The sequence below is a fragment of the Pundamilia nyererei genome, unplaced genomic scaffold (assembly GCF_000239375.1).
Source record: "Pundamilia nyererei isolate P.nyererei 1_Seehausen unplaced genomic scaffold, PunNye1.0 scaffold00106, whole genome shotgun sequence".
NCBI classification, from domain to species: Eukaryota; Metazoa; Chordata; class Actinopteri; order Cichliformes; family Cichlidae; genus Pundamilia; species Pundamilia nyererei.
This window is the reverse complement of record NW_005187507.1, coordinates 1,652,461-1,659,049: the sequence shown is the minus strand read 5'-3', so window position 1 is coordinate 1,659,049 and position 6,589 is coordinate 1,652,461. Positions and strand designations below refer to the sequence as shown.

The window sequence follows — 6,589 nt, the reverse complement described above, 5'->3', positions numbered from 1 at the left end:
TTCACTGGTACGTGGGTGAGGGTATGGAGGAGGGAGAGTTCTCCGAGGCCAGAGAGGACATGGCAGCTCTGGAGAAGGATTATGAGGAGGTGGGAGTCGACTCCATTGAGGGTGAGGGAGAGGAGGAAGGAGAGGAGTACTGAAAGGGACCTGAAGGCATTAGTTAAAAAGGAAATATTTGACTAAAATGTCTCCTTTAAAGCATTCCAAATACAAATGTTTTGTCATTTTGGCTGTTCAGTTCTAAACCCTTGGAAATGTCAAGTTTGGCTATGCTCTAAATAAAACCTCTGTGATGAAAAACTGTTTAACTGTTTGTCTTTTAAATATTCAGTGATATTCAAAATGATTTTTTCAGAATGATTTTTAAATATTCAGAAACTTTACGACATATTAGTCATGAGTAAGTAGCACAAAATGTTTGAATCATGTAATTTAAGATGTTTCAAATTCATATGTTTTTAAACATGCATGTAAAGAGCTGATTAGTTTTCTCAATAGCGTTCCAATTTTTTTTCTTGTTATCGATACATAAATCCTACAGCCGTGTTTATAAATACTGTTCATAAATACAGATTTTAAATATTAGTGTGAACCATTGCTTGAAGTTTCAATAGTTAAAGTCAAGCTAAGAAAATCAGTTTTCAGCAGGTGTTTAAAATTCACCTGCTGAGTATCTGAGTGATTCAGCCGACCTGAATGACAAAGGAAGACTCTTTCAAAGCTTAGGTACGACAACTGTAATAGCACCAGCCCGTGTGACCCACCTGCCACAAACTTTAATACAAAAGCAGTAAATTTAGGTCAAGTAATGAATAATATCATAAACTAACCACCTTTGATTAAGTTTTTATATAAATAAATATGTTTATGTAAATATAGAACTTGGCTGTTGCCCGCTTGCAGTACCTTTATGGTCCACCAGGGGGCCCCAGCCCACAGTTTAGGAATCCTTGCACTGTGACAAATCTTTAGACTGTAATGAGGATCCTGAGGTTTACAATGCGGTCTTCAAAATTAAGCTGTAAAATAGTATGAACTGTTAAACTGAAACCTTCAACTCACAATAGATCCATGGTTTGAGACTGGAAGGAGACACAAACCCAGCCACTGGTGTAAAGTTTGGGCTAAAGCAAATATGTGGATCCATCTGCTGTGACAACCTCATGGAAAATAAGGCTGCAGCCAAAAGTATTCCACTACAACTAAAATAAAAATACTGAATTGACAGCTGTAGTGAATTACTCTTCAGGTCTGGTATGTCCACACAGGAACTATAAGATTAAACTATAAGAGGAACCTCAGATGGGCAGCACTCTCACCTGACCTCCTACTTTACTATTGTATCTAATGAAGCCAAGCAACAGCTTATCCTGACCTTATAAAAACATCTGGAGTTACAAAAGGTACAAAGTACATAAATAAGGTTAGGTGAACATTTTTTTTCCCAGGATTTTTAGCCCCACAACCTCTGAAGTACAGGAGATATCCACATGAAATGTTCAGGGCTGAAAAGCACATTTATGCTCTGTTACAAACATCAACAACATACATTTCACACCCACTCCATTTTCTATGACTACATTTAAGCATCAGTATCATAGGATATAGTTTCAATATTAAATTTGTGCCAATACCAATGAACTGCTTATGTTTAAAAGTAACAGAAGAAAGCAGCGGTGCCCTGGATGTTTTTGTCTATTTCTGATCATTTGCTTGAGAAAACGTCGGAGTACAATATGTGGGATTGATGGCTGGTCGCATTGAGTTATCATATAAAAGTTCTTCGTTTTTACCTAAAATTTGATACCGGGTTTATCTTTTATAGTCGTGAAAAGGAAAGTTTTTCACAGGATTTTCTAGACCTGTAAAAAAAACTGAGTGAGGTATATGATTCAGTAACTCAGAGAAGCACATTTAGCAGCAGTAACTTGGAAGTAATCGTTTTCCGTATGACTCGATTGGTGTCTTGATTCAATGTGGAGGAATTTTGGTCCACTCGTCTTTATTACAGTGCTTTGTTGGTAATTTAGGGTAGCAGGTATTTGTTATTGCACAGCTTTTTAAAAATCCCACCATAGCATTTCCAGTAGGTAGAGACCTTGACTTAAACTGGGCCACTGCAAAATCTGGATTCTTTTCTTCTTCAGCCATTTTCATATAGATTTGCTGCTGTGTTTGGGAACTTAGCCAAGCTGTCAGACAGACGGCCTTACATCTGACTCTAGAATACTTTGATATACTGAGGAGCTCATGGGCGACTCAACGACTGCAAGGCGCCCAGGTCCTGTGGCTGCAAAAAAAGCCCAAATCTTCACTCCTCCACCGCCATGCTGACAGTTAATGTTTGTGCTGATTTACTCTTTTTACCAAATACGATTGTGTGCATCGTAGCCAAACATCTCCACTTTGGTCTTGTTTGTCCAAAGGGCTGTTACAGTTCAGATACTAACATAAGTTGTGATGTCGTGTTCTTTTTTAGAGACCATGGCAGCCCCTTCCAAACAATCTGTAGTTTTTCCATTTTTTGTTAAATGAATGATGTGCCGTTCATCTGAGGTTGCATTTACCTGCTTTTAAGACCTCGTCTTATCACCCGATATGTAAAGCCTCAAGCGTGATTTATGGTCCCAGTAATGTGTCTGTCTGTGTACAGTGGATGAAAAGGGGTTTTTACACACCACTAATGTGTTTCCAACTGCACATCACTGAATTGAGAGCTGAATGACTTACAAATGGGCCGGAATGGAGGAGGGAGCAACAGCGGACTGGGAAAGGATGAAGCATAAAACGAATGTTAAAGATAAAAAATTAAAGCATGAAAAGTACAAACAGTGGCTGCGGTGGACAGTTTTCAATACTTATTTCCTCTTCAGATCCTTGCACATTATCACTTTGCTGTTCTCAGCAGATGGCTGATGGACCAACAAACAAGAGTAGCCCACAGACCGGCCGTAACACATATTTTTCACACTGCCTCCATCAACAGCAAACACTCTCAGCATCCCATAACTACCTGCCTACCTGCCTTCCCACTATCACAGCTCAAGCATAAAACAAGCATTAGAACCTTCAAGAGTCTATTTTCTTTTTTGGCATGATTGCATTACAGACAAATTGTACATAAAGTAATTATTCTGATGAAAAAGGATGCCTGTTAGTGTTATAGGGATTAATACTGATGTTAAGATGTCGAGCTCATTTTAAACCGTTTACATTCTGTTTTATCTACAGTGATTTATCATATTCTATAAAATAACATGTTTGTAGTGGCTGTCCTGTGAGGAATACATACCTCCAAAACAGCTTTTATTGAGCTCAGAAAAGCAGCTCAACTACTTGATTAAGGATTAAAAAGCATAATAAAATATATCGATACATAAAAATTACAGCTGAATTAAAAGGCTTGAGCACTGTGTGACATGGTTAACTGTCAGTATTCACAGGAGGATTACAAATATTAATGAAAAAGTAAGTTTGAGATACTCATACTAATCTGAAAGAGTTTGTGGAGCCTTTGTCTGCTCAGCTTATTAAACAGCAAGAAGCGACTGTGCCACAAGATGGCAGTATAATACAGGGTAGACGCAGAGACTTTGCTTTCACTTTGGGACATTTTAATTTCTGCCTGCCTATTTTTTTTTATTTTATTTACCTGAACTGAACAAACTGAACAAAGCACTGCTTACTTTGCTTTGCTTTGCTTGCTCTAACACAACGCCACAGCTGTAGCTGTGACTTCTTCTGGGTCAAAATAAAATTCTAGCCCTTTTTCACTTGCCTTTAAAATTTGAGATTTGTGGAATAGGGATTGTAAATGTAAATGTAATTGTAATTTTAAACAGAACTTAGATGTGATTTTCAGGCTTGACATTCTCACGTTTTCTCCCTTTAAAAGTAATGAAGACTCACTGAAAAGGCAAAAATGCAACTTAGAAGACACCATCTTAAAATACCTACATTTAGGCTTGGGACCTAAATAATCATATAGTATAAAAATATTTTGCATGCATTTCATTAAATATGCTAATAGTAAAAATATCAGCTCATTCCTAAACTGGTCAGATGGGATTTTTTTCAGTAGAGTTGTATATTGATTTTCAGTCTTTTAGGCTTGCTACCCTTGACAAAGAAGCAGTGTCTTGGAGCCATTTTTATTCAGTTTCCCAGTTTTTAAGCATGCTTTTTCTTCTTTTGTCTACCACTTGTCCAGTTCCTATAATTTTTTAAAAAACACATTTGCTAAATATTCAGCTAACTCTATGAGAATCACCTGTTGATGATAAATACCATATTATATCTGTCTATTTGAATGTTTGGCATTTTATTCCCCCACTGAAACTGGAACAAATAATAAGTGAGTTACTTCGATATGCTTGAATCCTCACAGGTCAGTTTTAAGTGGGTTAATAAACAAACAGAAATTCCTCTGAAATTGATCAGGTATTTGTATTTGTTGTAACTGTTGCTCCCCTATTGGCCAACTGGACAAATAAAGGAAAATAAGGTACATGGACTGGACTGAATGTGAGTGAAAAAAACAGCCAGTGCCCAAAGAAAAACTTTGAAAGACCTTCAGGAAAGTCTGGAGAATTATTGCTCAAGCTCTAGGAGAACTATTGTTACTTAAAAAAAATCTACAAGAAGCCCAGCTCAGGGGAAACAAAGCAAAGAAAAAAGAATGACTCAAGACTTAATATAGACTTAATGTAATATTACCCTCCATGTTTACTTTTTGTGTAAGTCAGTATGTTTGTGTTTTTACTTTTTCAGGCTTCTGGTTTTGTGGAAAGAAGAAAAAGCAGCTGTTTTGAAATGTGTTCTATAAATAAATCTTGCTTGTGACTCTTTGGACCCCGAGCACCAGGTTGGGAGACATAAATCGACATTGTTTAGAGGTACACAGATATTTAAAAACAAGCCTGCAGCACCAAAATGATTCAGGTGTGGTTAAGTAATAATGTCATATGTGATGACAAGTTTCTTTTTCTTACAAAAGGTTTTTTTTTTTGTTTTAAATTTTGCTGACAATAATGCTGCCCTTATTTTTGAGGGAGTCTATTGGAGTGGATTTCTAAGTGTCATTTTCTTTATTTGAATACTTCTCCTAACACTCTATATTGTGCTTATAATACTCACTGAATGTCATTTAACTAAATAAAGCAGGACTGGGGAACTCAAGGTATATCCCACCCTCCAAGATGCAAGTCTCACCATTCTGTAGCCGGGATGAATCTCCTCCAGGCACTTGTACATAAAACCGGCACGTATAGAATCACCAGTTATATTAAAAAACCACCTAAAACCTTAATTTGCTTCCAAATAGGGGTTTAAAAAGTTTTTTTCCTCGTGAAAACATATCTTTCTCTGTTTACTTTAATTGCCATGTCTTTCTCTTACAATGTATCCGATCATATTTGGTAGATGCTGTAAAGTATGAGTGAAAACAGACAATAAAAACTTAAATGTGAAATCACTGGGGGAAAAAAGCACAGTTCCTGCCTGAAACACACTGCTGGCAGCTGGGATTGCCTCACCTTCCTGAAAAGTTTGTGCCGTGTCAGGTTGAACGTGACGCTTACAATCTAACCAATAGGAATAGGGCTCGTGTGACGTGACCCAATCAGATTCAGCGGAGCGTTTCCGGCGGGTGAGCGAGTATAAAACGCCCCGCCCAGAGGCAACGCATCAGTTGCCTCTTACACGGGACTCATAAAGGCCTATTTGTGGGAGCTAACGTTTTTCTCGCTTCCTATTCCTCATTTTAATCCCGAAACTTATCAACACAAGGAAACATGGTGAGTGTCAGGTTTTTTTTTTTTGTCTTTTCCTACAATTAAGTTCAAACTGAAGTTATATCACGTGGTAGCCGGTAATTCAAATCAGCTGAAAGGGTCGTTAAGTTCAGTCGTTACTTTAATAGCTATAAGAAGTTATCATTTCCAACCCCAGTGTTCAACAGACATTTAGTGTATTTTTGGTGTAGCGTGACGAGGCACAGCCCAAATTCAAGTTCTGCCCCGTCTGTCTGTTTCCGGCTTCTCATGCGCACATTGACCTAGTTGGCAAAGGTCAGCCTGCAGCATTCCTCTGATTAGCGCCTCTCTGAAGAGGCCCGGCCTTTGTGAAATTGAAGCCACAGACTCCGCAAACAGAAGCAGCTCACTTAAAGTTTTATGGGGTTTTTTTTGTGTCTTTTGTTTGGTGTGATGTGAAAATGTTTGTTCTCGACACAAAACATTTTCTTGTTGCTTTGCTTGATGTACATGTGATATTTCTAAAGGGCTCAGATGTTATCAGCCTCAGGGGAGTCATGACTGTGGCATCCCACTGCTAACAAAGAGCCTTATTTATTTTCTTCTTCCTCATTTCTCACATTAGTTCCAGAGACGGCCTCAACATGTGATGAGTAGCTTTCAGCTACTATTGGGATTAAAAAAACAGAATTGATGACAAATGAATGACTTTTTTTTTTTTTTCTCCCCTCTCCACAGCGTGAGTGTATCTCAGTGCACGTTGGTCAGGCTGGTGTCCAGATCGGCAATGCCTGCTGGGAGCTTTACTGCCTGGAACATGGGATCCAGCCGGA

At 38.2% G+C, this 6,589-nt stretch overlaps 1 long non-coding RNA gene across 1 annotated transcript in view; it reads left to right on the top strand.

The window, feature by feature from the left end:
* The first annotated feature begins 6 nt into the window (after positions 1-6).
* LOC106456321 (uncharacterized) overlaps positions 7-6,589 on the top strand; it is an 8,097-nt gene continuing 1,514 nt past the window's right edge. Inside the window, exon 1 of the long non-coding RNA XR_001290477.1 lies at positions 7-89. This is a non-coding gene — a long non-coding RNA (uncharacterized LOC106456321). The remainder of the gene's footprint in view (positions 90-6,589) is intronic.